Consider the following 16,152-nt stretch of genomic DNA (forward strand, 5'->3'; position numbering starts at 1 on the left):
TTATAAAGGGGGAAGGAGAAAACGTGTGGTCATTGTCTGTGTAGGTTAAAGCAAGAGATCAATTTTCCTAATTTTTTAAAAATTAGATGTATACTTTTTAATTTATCATCTCTAAACAAGCAGATTTACCCAAGTCCATAATTTGGGAATTCCATCAAGTGTATGTTGTTTCTTCAGCCCTATGAACTTTCATCATTCGCTATGATTTAACAGAAATAGTCTATAGTCAATTTGGTTTCCAATAATATTTTTTTCTAGTTTTCAAGAATTCATTTAGCTGTGCCAAAAACCAGTGCTACTCCAACATTTCTTGTTATCTCTCTTTTCTGAAAGGTTTATTGAGAAGCAATCCTATTTCTCTGGCTCATCATGGTTCAGGTTTCTTTCAACATTCACTCAGTTATGTCAATTGTGAGGACTGCACTTGTTTTGGTGATTGTCTCATTTCTGTTTGGTTTCATGAAACGCAATCCCATTCCAGGCACCAGGGCCGGCGTTAGGCCGATTTCACAGATTCCCCTGAATCGGACCCTGCGCCCAGAAGGGCCCCGCGCCTAAAGCTGTGGTCAACAACCGGTCGATCGCGATTGCGAGGCCTCGACCAGTCCATCGCGAGGCATTCGGGCCCCCCCACTGCCGAGAAGCCCCACTACCAACCTCCTGGGGGTTCCGGAAGTGCGCTGGCTGCTCCCCTCCCACAGCTCTGTGGCATGCCGGGCACGCTGCAGGAGGGGGCATCAGCCCGGAGAAGGAGTGCAGTGGCTTCCCTATGCCACAGGAGTTGAGAGTTGAGCCCACGGGTTTCCCTATGCCGTGGGGGGGGGCGGCCCTGGGGCAGATGCGCACCCTGTAGCTGAGGATTTAAAGGGGTTGTGACTTTTTTTGTGTGCGGTGGGGTTCTCTTCCTCCCCCCCCCCCCCCCCCGCAACAAAAAATCCTGGCTGCCGGTGCCCTGTTCGAATTGGGTAATAGCACAGAAACTGTTCGAATTGGGCTCCGCACTTCTAAAGCTGGCCCTGCCAGGCACATCCTGTTTGCCTGGCACAACCAAGCCCTTATGTTGCTTTAACTTATGATAAGAGGAAGCTGCATACCAAATTTGACGGTCCTTTAACCGCTTATCATTTAGGAGGAGTTCTTGAACCAACAGACAGACATGCAAACTCTCTAAACCAGTGTTTCTGAAAGTGGTCCGTGAACCCACTCTGAGAAAGCTGCTAAGAGGCCACTCCGGTTTGTTTACTTACCGGCTCTGCAGCTGCGGGGCCTTGCTGCTCCCATTAGCTCCGGTTTGCCACTTGCAGCCAAGGAGAGCCGCCGGAAATTACTTGACCCAGGCTGCTGCTTCTCGCGGCTCCCCTTGGTTGCAAACAGCAAACCGGAGCCAATGGGAGCCATGAAGCTCTGTGGCTTGGCTGCCAGTAAGTAAGCAAACTGGAGCGGCCTGGTGGCCGCTCTCTCAGAGTGGATCTGCGAACCACTTTGAGAAACACTGCTCTAAAATATATAGTAATAGCACAGAAAAACCAGGAGGAAGGACTGAGAATGGTAAGGAAATCTCCAGACTTTCAGTTTTAGATTGTAAGTAGACTGATTACTTGAACACGTTTATTGGACCTATTAAAAATGGGTGTGTTATAGATGATCGAACATGTATTGATAATCCAATGGATCAGACCAAAGTTCTAAATAATTGTTTTACTATTTTAAGAGCAGGTGCTAGTTAAAGCACTGTAAATTCCTATTGCATTTTTGTAGAAATCACTAAGTAGCTATTAATTGAACCTGTACAACCCAAAAAAAACCTGTTATGGACCAATTTCACCTAAACATGAAAGTACCTTAAAACAGTATAATCCAAGGTTGTTGTTTTTTCCAAAACATGTGCGATACTCAAAGATGAACTTTTTTTTTTGTAAATGTAAATTACTTCTAGGCCAAACCCTTGTGTGCCAAACTTCTTAACTACTACGGTATTGCTCGACAATGTTTCAAAAGAATTTAAGTGCTGTTTTGAATACTGCTGACAATCTTCCTCACCCAAATTTGTAATTTAAATATCTTAAAGTTGAAAAGCACTCTCCCTGTGGCATATTTAACTTCCCTCTCCCGTTCTTTATGAAATATGAAGTTCTCCTGAGAATCTCAGTATTAGCGTAGCCCTTCCTTATTAAGGACCCAATCCTGCAAATTGCTGTGTGTAGCTGGACTCTTGTGGACTTATGGAGTGCCACTGACATCAATGATATATCACATCAAATAGGAAACTGTCCAAACAAAAGGGTTTGCAGAATCAGGGCCAAAATGTTTATATTTTAAATGTTCCTACATTTGTTCTTCGAAGTACATTTCCTACGTTTGCAGTGAATAATTTTAATCTACAGAACATGGTCCATCTGAGAATCTCAAAGCCCTTACATGTTTATGGAGCCACACAAAACTCCTTTGATAGAAGAGAAGGTTACTCGCTTTGTGCAGTAACGGAGGTTCCTCGAGACGGTTGTCCCTGTGGGTGCTTCACCTTAGGACTTGAGGCACCACTGCACGCCAAGTCGGAGATTTACAGTACCAGTGCCCTCCGGTGGGCCACACAGGCAGCATGTGCAGTGCCGCTACCGTGAATGCGCGGCAACTGTCCCTTCAGTTCCTCCTCTGTCCCGGAAGAACAACAACTAGTCTGAAGCAGAGGGGAGGAAGGTTGGGTGGTGGAGCACCCACAGGGACAACCATCTCAAAGAACCTCTGTTACTGCACAAAGACCCATAGTCTCTTATAGACAACCACCTAACCTCAGGAAGATTCTTACCAACAACCACAGGACATACCACATTAATACCAACCCTGGAACTTTCCCTTGCAACAAACCCCGTTGCCAGCTTTGTCCACATATTTACTCTGGTGACACCATCACTGGACCTAACCATGTCAGTTATATGATCAAGAACACATATTCCTGTTCATCCAGAAATATAATTTATGCCATCATGTGCCAATAGTGTCCTTCTGCTATGTATATTTGACAGACTTCTCAGACACTTCGCCAAAGAATTAATGCCCACAAATCACACAAGAGACAGGACTGTGCAGCACTTTAAAGACTAACAAGATGGTTTATTAGGTGATGAGCTTTTGTGGGCCAGACCCACTTCCTCAGATCAAATTGTGGAAGAAAATTGGCATGACCATATATACAAAACAGATACAAACAAAAAAAGTGCACACACATAAAATTGACAAATCAGATTTTAGAACAGAGGGGGGATGAAGGGGAGAGGTTAGTGTCTATGAGATAATGATATTAGGGATGATAATTGGGGAAGCTATCTTTGTGATGGGTAAGAATTAGCATCTTTGTTGAGGCCCATTCATAAAGTGTCAAATTTAAGCATGAATGACAGTACTGAGGCTTCCCTTTGTAGTCGTGTGTTAAAGTCTCTTTGAAGCAGGATGCATGTTGTGAGGTTGTTGAGACAATGCCCAGTCTGGTTGAAATGGCAAGAAACTGTTTTTTCTTTGTGAAACTGTCTGATGTCTGTCTTGTGTGCATTGATTTTTTGGCTAAGTGTCTGAGAAGTCTGTCCAATATACATAGAAGACATACACTGTTGGCACTTGATGGCATAAATTATATTTCTGGAATATGTGTTCTTGAGCTTGTAACTGAAATGGTTAGGTCTAATGATGGTGTCAGCAGAGTAAATATGTGGACAAAGCTGGCAACAGAGTTTGTTGCAAGTGAAAGTTCCAAGGTTGGTATTAGTGTGGTATGTCCTGTGGTTGTTGGTAAGAATCATCCTGAGGTTAGGTGGATGTCTATGGGTCTGTCTCCCAGAGCCTCTCGGAGTGTAGTATCCTGTTCCAGGATAGGTTGTAGTTTATTGACAACGTGTTGGATGGGTTTAAGTTGGGGGCTCTAGGGGTGTGTCTAGACTACAGGGTTTTGTCGACAAAAGTGGACTTTTGTCGACAAAACTATACCTGTGTCCACACTGCCTTTGAGTTATGTCGACATAACGTCAACAAAACTCAGCAGTTTTGTCGACGTGTGTAAACCTCATTCTACGAGAAATAACGCCTTTTATCGACAGAGTTCTGTCGATAGAAGGCATTATTGCATCTACGCTGTCCTTTGCGTCCACACTGTTATGTCGACAAAGCGGCTTGCTTTGTTGACAGAACTGGCTGTAGTCTAGACGCTCTTTGTCGACAGAAGCTTTGTCGACAGCATCTGTCGACAAAACTTCTGTCGACAAAGCCCTGTAGTCTAGACATACCCTAGGTGATGACAAGTGGTGTTCTATTGTTGGTTTTCTTGGGTCTGTCTTTAAGTAGATGGTCTCTGGGTATTCGTCTGGCTCTTTCAATTTGTTTTTTTATTTCTTCGGGTGGGTAATTGAGGTTTATAAATGATTGGTAGAGATCCTGAAGATTCTGGTCTCTGTCAGTGGGATTAGAGCAGATGCGGTTGTATCGAAGGGCTTGGCTATAGACGATGGATCGTATGGTGTGTTCTGGATGGGAGCTGGAGGCATGTAGATAACTGTATGAGTCAGTGGGTTTTCTGTAGAGAGTGGTATCTAATTTACCATTGGTGATTTGCAGGGCTGGACAAATAATGTAATCTACTTGCCCGTGACGAGTAGATTACAAACCGGAAGAGCCGGCGCAGAGCAATTTGCGCACGTGCAGAGCGCAGAACCATGCGAAACCGTGCGGCTGGTGAGTGGGGCTCGCCGCCACTTGGCGAGCCCTGGTGATTTGTACTGTGGTGTCCAGGAAATGGATCTCTCATGTAGAATGGTCCAGGCTGAGATTGATGGGGGGGGGGGGGTGTAGGTTGTTAAAGTCTCTGTGGAATGCATCCAGTGTTTCTTGGCCATGGGTCCAGATCATAAAGATGTCATCAATGTAGTGTTAAGTAGAGAAGGGGTAAAAGGGGACGGGATCAGAGGTAACATTCTGAGGAAACCCATGGTCAAGAAACACTTATTAAGATCTGTCTGACCTGATCTGTAAATGTGGCTTCTATTGAGAAGAGCCAGTGAGGAGCCATGGTTTAACGCAAAGCATGTGGGGTGATGGATTCCAGATGTGACCCTCTTGCTGAGTCAGGAGATGAAGGACAATCGGGAGCTTCCAAGGAGGTCTTACAGTGTACCGGTCTGGTGGGGCCATGCTGGACCAATGAGTATGATTGATGCTGTCCCTCCACTTATTTTGTTGACCACCTGATAAAGAAGAGGGATTGGCAAAAAGGCATATAAGGGGGAGAGGAGGGATGTTCCAAGGTATTGTAAAGGCTTCCCCCAAAGAGTTTGAGCAAATGCCCGCACATGAACAATACTGTGGACACTTCTTGTTTGCATAGGTTGCAAATAAGTCGATGACTGGGAATCCTCAATGTGTGAATATTATGTGAAGTATGTTGTTGTCCATCTCCCATTCATGCTTGGAAGTGAACTTCCTGCTGAGGGTGTCTGCTGTAACACTGTCCTTGCCTGGAAGGTAAGAGGCTTGTATCTGGACATCGTGGTCTGTGCACTACGACCGTAGGCGGGCCATTTCTTTTCACAGGTGGTAGGATCTGCCTGTTTATGTAGTACATTGTGGCTTGTTTGTCCGTAAAAATCTGTAGTGTTGCCCTGTATCTGTTACAGGAATTTCTGACATGCATATTGTACCTCTCTGAGCTCCAACAGGTTGATGTGGAGGGAGCGTTCATGGGACTGCCAGCGGCCCTGGACTGTGATGGGGCCTGAGTGTGCTCCACACCCCAGGATGGAGGCATCTGTCGTGATCTTCAGAGGACTTCTGTGGAAGGGTACCCCAGCGCACGCTTTTTTTGATCCGCCCACCAATCTAGTGAGTGATTGATACTTTTTGAGAGTGAAATCAGCTTGTTGATACTGGTGTAATGGAGTCTGTATGCTGTTCTGAGCCAATGCTGCATTGGCCTTATATGTAATCCGGCGTGAGATACCACTGATGTGTCCGCTGCCATGTAGCTTAGCAGCTGCAGGCAAGTTCTTGTGGGAACTTGAGGGCTAGTCGACAAGGTGCTTGATTGTTTGAAATCAGTGATGCGGAAGAAAGGCTGTTGCCTGGATGCAGTCGACATAGGTTCCAATAAACTCTATAATCTGAGCTGGTTGAAGCTTGCATTTGGGTGTGTTTATTTGCAGTCCCGGTGTCTAGAATAAGGACATGGCATGGGAGACTGTGCTGATGGCTTCTTGGCTCATGGTAGCTCTGATCAGGCAGTCGTCGAGATAAGGGATATCCACATTTCCCTTGTTCATGGAGGTGGACGATCAACACTGCAATAAGTTTTTAGAAGACCCTTTGGGCTGTGGAGAGTCCAAAAGGGTAGCATTCTGTATTGGAAATGTGCATTGCACAGTGTAAGCCTCAGATATTTCTGGTGTGCTGGATGGATGGACACATGAAAATAAGCATCTTGGAGGTCGAGAGTCAATAACCAGTCTCCTTTTAAGGCTGGTATTATGGTAGCTAAGATCACTATCTTGAAACACTGGCGTTGTATATGACGGTTGAGTCTCTTGAGATCAAGGATTGGTCTCCACCCTCCTTATTTCTTTGTTGTGAGGAAATAATGGGAGTAGAAGCCTTTGCCCCTGTGACGTTGGGGTATGGGTTCTATGGCACCTACGTGGAGAAGATGCTCAATCTCTTGGAGTAGAATGCTCTTGTGAGTTGGGTCCCCGAAAAGGGACAGTGATGGTGGGTGGGTAGAAGGGGTAGCAGTAAAAGGAATGAAGTATCTGGCCTTCACTATGTCTAGTACCCACTTGTCGGTCGTGATAGAAGACCAGAGGTGGAAGAAGGGCAGTAGACTTTGGCAGAATAGCACATGGAATTGGGGCTGTTCCAGACGAAGGGGCGACATTGGACTCTTGACCCCACCTTCAAAACGTTTGCCTCAAGGTCGACATCTGAGACGTGGCTGGCTGCTCAGTGGCCTATCTGCTCCTGGTTTGTCGTTGTCTCCTCCTGTTGTCAAAATGCCTCAGATTGGTTGAAAGGGGAGGATTTGTATCTGATTAAAATATCTATTTTGTTTGCGCTTGGCTGCAGGTATGTGTATGCCAAGGGTTTTCAACGTTGTTCTGGAATCCTTGAGTGAATGGAGGGACACATTGGTGTCAGCGAACAGCTTTGATCCCTGGAAGGGGAGATCCTCTATTGTGGCCTGCACTTCACAAGAAAACCCTGAAAAGTGGAGCCAGGAGGACCTCCTCATCACGATGGTGATGGCGTTGGATAATGCAGTTGTGTCGGATGAGTCCAAGGCAGGCTGTAGGGCTGTGTGGGAGATCAGCATTCTCTTGCTTATATTGGCAGAAAATTTTTCTTTTCTGTCATCTGATAAATTGTCAATAAAGAGTGAGAGTTGTTCAAAGAATTGGTGGGTGTATTTTGCCAACATTGCTGTGTAATTTGATATGCGGAACTGAAGAGAAGCCAAGGAATAGGCCTTTCTACCCATGAGGTCTAAGCGCTTCCACTCTTTATCGGGGTAGTGGGAATGGCGCTCTGTTTGCCCCTTTGATGAACTGCATCCTTCACGCTTGAGTTGGGGGAAGGATGGGAAAATAAGAAATCTGTGCCCTGTGGGGCCACGTAGTATTTATAGTCAGATCTCTCGCAGACCGGTGGAATCGTGTCTGGCGTCTGTCAAATGATTTTGGCAGGGTCCATAAGTGCAGGGTCCATGGGTAAGGCCAGTTTGGAGGCTGGCAAGGCGTGGAGTATGCTGGTCAGTTTGTTTTGGGTCTCAGGGAGGCTAATCAGGGAGACCTTGAGGATATCTGCAACTCGTTTGTAGAGTTCTTGGAAGGACATAAGAGGCAGGGACATGAGGATGTCACCTGGAAAAGGAGGAGGAGATGTGGGTTGCAGGACGAGGAAACAGATGACTCCTCATCACTGGAGGCAATTTCCTCTTCCTCTCGGCAGAGCGACCTGTCAAGAGATGGCAAGGATGTTGCTCTGGTGGTAGGAGCAGTTGTCATAGGCTGTTGCCCCTGTTGTGGGTGTTAAGCTCGATATGGTGCCCACGGGTCCCAATAGGGCCAGTTAGGGGGAAGTGACTTGGGAGGGAATAGCCATTGCAGTGGTTGTTGCTGTACCACCGCATGGTGTACTGGTGGCTGAAGCAGCTTTGGAGAGGAATGCCTTGGGGAGCGGGTGCTGATCAAGGTCTCCTCTTCAGCATCACTCGACAATGATGGTGCTAAGCCTGGAGTATCTGAGCGTAAGAAACTGCTTGATGCGGGAGTGCCGTCAGTGCTGAATAGCTATGGCGTGGGCACAGAGAATATCCTGAACTCCTCTGCCGGGGTGAATGGGGCGGTACTGGCGTATGTGGTGTCGAGGGTAGCTGGGATAGAACTATGGCAGCTATCTGCAGTTCTGACTGTACCAACTAAGAGGGAGTTGGTACCGCATGCTTGTAACTCTTCGATGCCGGAAGTGGCATGGGTGCCAATGGTACTGTATGTGGCTTTGGCTTTTTCGGTGCCGACAGTGCCCCGGCTGCAGCCAGCTTGACCTCATCCTTCCTTGGAGCAGATGTATGTGCCAACGGAGCCTATGGCACGGATTTTGCCTTGGCCTTGCCCGGTGCCTTGCTTGGCTTCATTAGGTCCGTGGACCCTTGGGACCATTGGCACTGGATGATCCCAGAGCATCCCTGTCCAGAACCCTGACCGGAGTTTGAGCAGAGGGCACTTTAGGTGCTTGCTCCCATTTTTTTGCGGGAAAGTCAGCTTTACTGGAGGAGTGAGATCTCTTCCTAGTTTGGTCAGAGGAAGAGTTTCTTAAAGACAAGCTGGCTGACGTTGGTCTTTTGGACATGGCCAGAAGTGACGGTTGGTGCGGGGGAGAAGAGTGTTCCGGGTCTGAATCTTCTCACCCGTATTCACCAGTGAAAGGAGTTTTAATTGAAGTTCCCATGCCTTCCTTGTGTGAGCTGTAAGCTGTTTGCAATGTTGGCACTGTGTGGTACCGTGTGCCTGACCGAGGCAATGCACACACTGGGCATGACTGTTAGAGATGGGGATAGAAAGCCTGCAGGAGAGGCAGCATTTGTATCTCAGGAAACCAGACATCCCAGGAAGAACAGAGCTGTTGGACCACACCAATTTTTGGTCTGGTTTAACAGGAAAAGTCTGCCTCCCTCCCCATAAAGAAAAAACAAATACTTAACTCTAACTAACTAAAACACTCACTAATAACTGAAAAAACATTCAACTAGTAAACGAATGAGGAGAGCAACTGCGGTTCTGACCGACGCCGACAGCAGTAGAGAAGGAACTGAAGGGACGGTTGCTGTGCATGTGTGGTAGTGGCACAGTGCATGCTGCCTACCTGGCCCACTGGAGGACACTGCTACTGTAAATCTCCGACTAGGCACACAATGGGACCTCAAGACTTAAGTTGGAGCACCCACAGGGACACTCCTTGAAGAAGAACTAGGATACCCATTTTCAAGACAAAAATATGTTAACTGAGTTGCCCAGAGCTCATTTAGTAAGTGGTTAAACCAAGAGTTAAACTCCATGAATCCTAGTTTCCAATCCCTGGCTAATCACTCCCATGGTGTCCAACCTGCAAACCACCAGCCACATGTGGCTATTTGGTCGGTTGAGCGTGGCTAGTTCGCTACAGCAGTAGCCATTCTAGTGGCTACCGCTGCAGAACTGGTTGGACACCACGGCACTAGACAAAATTTTCTCTCAAATGATTACGGTGAGGGTACAAACCAAGAGAATTTTTTGTACACGAGTCTGGTGAAAAAACTGTTAATTCATTTTCTCTGGTAAGTGTGATTTTTGTATGAAGCAGTTTCATTTTTGCTGAAACATGCTTAAGATTCCCTTCCAGTACTGCAAAGCACCTTGAAAGGTCGGCAAGCACTTTTATATTCTCAGATCCATCTACAACACTGCAGTAGATGAAACGGATTGACCTATACAAGAACTGAAACAGCCTCTCTGAAATAATCTATCTAAACTCTTTTGTAGCTGCAGCAGTGTTTGTCATGGGCATATTTGAAAATAGTACCTATGTACTGCTGCTGATACAGGGCTTGATATGTTTTAAGTAATGGCCATGGTCTCATGGGATATAACCAAACATGAAATAAATTGCTGCAGAGCACAGAATACAGTACACAAGATAAAATACGCCCATATTAAAATGTGTGCAGAGCCCTGTGCCCATTACTGAACTCATTAAAGACAGCAATACTTTGTAACACACGCTAATCTTTAATATTCATAGCTTGGTTAATTTGCATATCATGCCATAAATAGTTGAAGCAGAGGTAAAACACAAAGCGCTCTACTTGCATTTCTAATTATGCTTAAAATCAAATGTAAATCATAACACATCCAAGACACCGAAAATATTAAAATTTGCTGTCTTGCAGTTAAAGTCTTTAAAAAAAAACCAATTATCTGTAAAAGGAAGAATCAAAGAGGGCTACACGAACGTGTATGAGGGATTGTGTTGGCTTAAGTTGCCAGTCAACATGTTCAAGTTATAACTTTGGGAGTAAGAGGAAAAAGATGTGCAACTACTTAGTTGGACTCAATTACCTAGTAGTTACTAAGTCACAGAGGGCTAGCCGTGTTAGTTTGTAACTTTAAAAATCATGAGTTGTCCTGTGGCTCCTTAGAGATTAACAAAAATATATAGGATCATGAGCTTTTTTGGGTAAAGCCCACTTCATCAGATGAGTTGGAGTGGAAAATAACAGAAACCATATATCTAGTAGCAAAAGTAGTACTCTATAATAGCAATTGTAGGACCTGTGTTAATGAAGCTAATTAAGTGGGCTGGATGTGTTCCATTCATAGTTTTTTATGTGAAAATGCAAATGTTAAAGACAGGAGAAATGGGTTTTGAAATGTGCCATCTAGTTAATGTCTTGATTCAAGCCCAAGGTAACAGTGTCAAACTTGCAGATGAATTCCAGTTTTGCAGTCTCTCTCTCTGTAATCGGGTAGTGAAATTCCTTTGCAGAAGAATGGCTACTTTAAAATCCATGATTGAGTGACCAGGCAGGGTAAAACGTTCCCCTACAGGTGTGTGCGCGCGTTACCATTTCTGATTTGCATCCATTTATCCTTTGTCACAGAGACTGTCCGGTTTGGCCAACACACATGGCAGAGGGGCATTGCTGGCACTTGATGGCATATATCACATTAGAGGATGTGTAGTTGTATGAGCCCCTTATGTTGTGGCTTATGTGGTTAGGTCCTGTGATAGTGTTGCTTGTATAGATATGTGCACAGAGTTGGCAACCGGGTTTGTTGCAGGGGTAGGTTCCTGGGGGAGTGTATCTGAGGTGTGATGTGGCACTGCTGGAAAGAATTTGCTTTTTTCTGGAGGGATGAGGATCAGCCTGTCTCCCAAGGCCTGCGAGCGTGAGCCATCATTTTCCAAGATAGGTTAACTCAGGACCTACAACTGACAGGTATTTCTTTTGCTGTTTATATATATAATCATAGTTTCTGTTATTTTCACTCCAACACATCTGATGAAGTGGGTTTTACCCATGAAAGCTCATGATCCTACATATTTTTATTAGCCTCTAAGATTTCACAGGACTGCTTGTTTTTTCTAGTAGTTACTGTCAATTCTTCAGGCTGAAGGTTTCCAAGGTGCCAAACCTTCCATTGTCAAGCAATCTTTGCTATTCCCATTTACAATGTTTGCGGCTAATCTGCTGTTTGTTTACAAGAGGAGAATAAAGGAAGTTATTACATTCATATTTAAAGTATCACTGCAAAACTCTTTTCTGCAAACAATATTGATGTGTCCTTGACAAACTGCATCAGTATATTTGGAGGAAAAAAAAGATGCTTCTCCTTTTCTGTTTTTTAGATGTTCACTCTAGATGTTCACTTTTCTGTTTTTTAGATGATCCCATAATGTTCCACATCAATATTCACCATGCCAGGTGAAAGACTCAGTGACTTGTACCTTCTGCCAAGAACAGCAGAATTGTAAGTGGAGAGCATTAGTGCCATTTGTTAGCTACTTGCATCTTCCCCCATCACCCAATGTGGCCTTTTGTTTACGGCACTGACAGTAAAATAAAACTGAGTAAGTTTAATTATAGAAGACCCATAAATCTCTTCTCTCAGTCCCAAAAGGTATCAGTGCCAACCTCTTCCTCATCTCCAATAAAGACAAACCTAAGGTGAGAAGATGTAGCTTTCTGACGAGAGCAAATTTAAGGAAGCACAGAAAATTGACAGGAGCAACTCATGCATCTAGCCAGCCTCCAGACTGGCATCCTACAGAGCAGGGCCCGAAGGACAGGAAATACACAGCCAAGAACCAGCTCCGACAGTGAAATTTCAACACAGGATTTTGTGAGATTTTACTGAAAGGGTTCGGTGTCCATATTATATGGTGGGGGTTGGAGGTGGAGGAGGAGAACAGCCACACCTGTGCAACGCCACAACATCAGAGGCTGGATTTTGCTTCAAACTGACATTTCTATGGCACCATCTTCTAAAAGAGACCTAAACCAGTAGCTCCAGAGCTATGATGGCCCTTCATAGACACAACATTTCACACTCAATGGTGTTAAAGCAGTTAAGCATTTCCTTCATCTACTGGCAGCCAACACTATGGCAAGCAGATTGTCATGCTAACTACAGGCAGTCCCTGAGTTATGCGAATCCGACTTATGTCGGATCCGCAGTTACGAACGGGGCTTTTCTCGCCCCGGAGGACTGGAGCAGCGGGACGCCCAGATGCGCCGCAGTCCCGCCACCCATGTCCTCCGGGGCGAGAAAAGCAGCTCCGCGTCTCCCTGGTCTGCTGGGGGGGGAGAGCCCCCCCAGCAGACCAGGGAGACGCAGAGCAAAGCCGCGGAGCACGCCAGCAGCGGGACAGCCGCGGCGCGTCAGGGCTGTCCCGCTGCCCGCGTGCTCCGCGGCTTTGCTCCACATCTCCCTGGTCTGCTGGGGGGGGGGGGGGGGCGCAGCTAGTGCGCCCCCCCCCCCAGCAGACCAGGCTTTTCTCGCCAACGACGCCTGGGGTAGAGCAGCTGGGGCGCTGCCGGGTTGGTCCCGCAGTGCCGCTCCTCGGCGCTACTGGACCAACCCGGCAGCACCCCAGCTGCTCTGCCCCAGGTGTCCCCAAGTCAGCCGCTGCTGAAACTGACCAGCGGCTGACTACAGGAAGCTCAAGGCAGAGTTGCTCTTACCCGGCTTCCTGGAATCAGCTGCTGATCAGTTTCAGCAGCGGCTGACTTGGGGACACCTGGGGTAGAGCAGCTGGGGTGCTGCCGGGTTGGTCCCCGCAGCGCTGAGGTGCGGCGCTGCGGGGACCTATCCTGCAGCGCCCCAGCTGCTCTGTCCCAGGCATCCAAATTCAGCCACTGTTGAAACTGATCAGTGGCTGATTCCAGGAAGCCCGGGGCAGAGCAACTCTGCCTCGGGCTTCCTGTAGTCAGCCGCTGGTCAGTTTCAGCAGCGGCTGAATCTGGTCGCCAGTTCCGACTTAAGTACAAATTCAACTTAAGAACAAACCTACAGTCCCTATCTTGTACGTAACACGGGGACTGCCTGTATTTAAAAAAAAAAAAAAAAAAAAAAAGGGCTGACTTTCACTACTCCAGTGAGCTGCAATTGCTAATTTAACCTTGGGCTAGGATGAAACAACAGAAGCCTTTTTCTTCAGTGCAGCTGGTAACTTTATCTTACATGAGGGAGGTAAACTTGAAGAACAGCTGGAATTTGGGATTCAGCTAAAGCGTTAGAGTTTTGAAGGTTGCCAATATAGCATGACAGGATTGTGTGGAAAGAAAATCACCTGACAGAAAAGTTAGTCCCAGAAATAGAAGAATGTTCTACCTCCAAGATCTTTTAGGCTGCTAAGCTATGTTCACTGAAACCAAGAGAGGCAACCAAAACAGGTGTCCTAGAAGGCTAGATTCTATAGTTCTCAACTCTATGAAATTACGAGGAAAAATATACAGAATGCTCCATCTTTCTTCTCTTTTTGCCCTCCTGCATTTCACACACAAAATTTAATTTTAATGTTTTCCTCTTGTCACTGATTTGATCCCTAGCCAGGAAGAGAGACCTGGGAATTCTAGAGAGAGGGGATGGGGCCTGGATACAGTGGGTGCTTTAGCATCTCATTCAGGCGGGATCAGGGTAAGCCAGTATGCTTGTATGGAATTTTGGAGCTGCAATATTCAGTTAACACACATGCATGTTGCACCATGTGCCCATCAATGGTAAAAGACAAGGCAAAGTCTTTCAAGACAAGTGGGCATCAACTGAAGTCGATTAAACTCTAGTCGTTACAATGGTGAGGGCAGGGGTTCAATTCTCAAATCACTTCCAAACATACTGTGTTCAATGGTTGCTCTTTTGACTAAAGCATAAGATGGAGTCAGGAGATCCAGGTTTTATTCCTGACTACTGTAATATGACTAAGGGCTTGTCTGTTACAAAGCGAGGCTGACATAAAGCAGCTTACATCCACCTAACTGGAGGTGTACACATTGCAGTGTTCCTTCTGCTGGATAACTCTCCTGCTATGCCAACATAAAAGAATCATCTCGACGGGAGGGACACAGCTTGCAGCAGTGGTCTCCAACCTTTTTAAGCACGAGATCACCTTTTGAATTTAAGTACAATCCAAGATCTACCTCAAACCCAAATACCCTTGTCCCGCCTCCTTTGTGCCCGCCCCTGCTCACTCCATCCTCCCTGCCTCCCTCCCTCCCACTTTTCACCAGGCAGTAGCAGGGGGTTGGGGTGCAGGCCTTGGTTTTGGATTAAGGAATTTGGAGTGCGAGAGGGGCACTGAGCTGAATTTAGGGCAGGCAGTTGGTGTTCTAGGTACAGGCTCTAGGAGGGTGTTTGCAGGGATGCTTGAGGCTAGAGCAGGGGCTTGGCGTGCAGAAGGGGGTTCATGACTTGGGGCTCAGGATGTGGGCTCCAGCGGGGCACTGCTTCCCTCAGGTGGCTCCTGGGTGGTGGTACAGTGGGGTTAAGGCAGGCTCACCCCAGCCTTAGCCCTGCACCATTCCCAAAAGCAGCCAAACTCCCTCCAACCCAAGTCCTGTTGTGCCCCCCTCCCTGCTCTGTGGACATAGGATACGGACTGGGATAGGACACCTTGACATCAGTGCCCCTCTTCTCCCTGCCCTGCCCTGCCCAGCCCAGCAAGCAGGAAGCTCCCGGAGGTGGGGAGAGGCAGCTCCAAGGCAAAGAGCAGGACATGCACAGCAGTAGGGGGAGGGGCAGCTGAAGTGCCTACACTAGGTAGCCTCTTCACCAAACCAGTCAGGATCCCCTGGCAGAGGCTCCAAGATCTACCAGTAGCTCCCGATCGACTGGTTGGTGACCCCTGGCTAAAGCGATGCAGCTTCAGTGTAGACATTGTGATACTTACATCAATCACCCTAAATGCCCTCCAGGAGGTATCCCACAACGTCCCGTGTCATCAGTTTGTACTCAGCTGCCCTGCAGCCAGACACACAGGCCCCTCCCCTTTTAATGTCCCAAGAACTACTGAAATTGCTCTTCTGGGTTGCCAGTCTCACACAGCAGCTGAGCATGCCAGCTGGATATCCTGAGTCTCCACACTCTTTCCATTAGGAGGCTGTGCCTCTGAGTGGGTCCGTAGGGAGAAACCAGTGGAGTGTAGGGAGACAGCAGAAAATAATGACAAGGGCCTCCCCCCACTCTATGCATCTTCTGGGGCTACAGTGGTAGGCAGGCACGCCACCCTGCAGGTGATTAAACACGACAGCTGCTGTTCTATCCCCTTTAAAGATATGTTCCCTTGCATGTAGGAAGTGTACCTCGGCATTACTTAGGCTTGTTTGCATTGGCGTGGAATAAAAGTGTACTTATGGAAACTGAATTTAACTTTATTATTCCCTATCACATGGTGGCTGCTGCTAAGATTCAAGACAATAACAATAAGCGCATGTGCATTGTTCTAGGTGGGCACACATAGCAATCGTTACGAGGTTCAGAGCTCAGTACAAATAAACTAGGCTAGGAGCAGCACACTATAGCAGGACACGTTCCTGAGGCTCAGTGTTAAAATGCTCCTTCAAGGCCTCCCTCAGCCGAACAGCTCCTT

The 16,152-nt window shown here is 46.8% G+C and overlaps 1 protein-coding gene across 4 annotated transcripts in view; it reads right to left on the reverse strand.

The window, feature by feature from the left end:
* Positions 1–16,152, reverse strand: part of NACC2 (NACC family member 2) — a 153,540-nt gene that overhangs the window by 38,123 nt on the left and 99,265 nt on the right. The window lies entirely within an intron of this gene.

The sequence above is a fragment of the Pelodiscus sinensis genome, chromosome 22 (genome assembly GCF_049634645.1).
Source record: "Pelodiscus sinensis isolate JC-2024 chromosome 22, ASM4963464v1, whole genome shotgun sequence".
In the NCBI taxonomy this organism is placed as follows: domain Eukaryota; kingdom Metazoa; phylum Chordata; order Testudines; family Trionychidae; genus Pelodiscus; species Pelodiscus sinensis.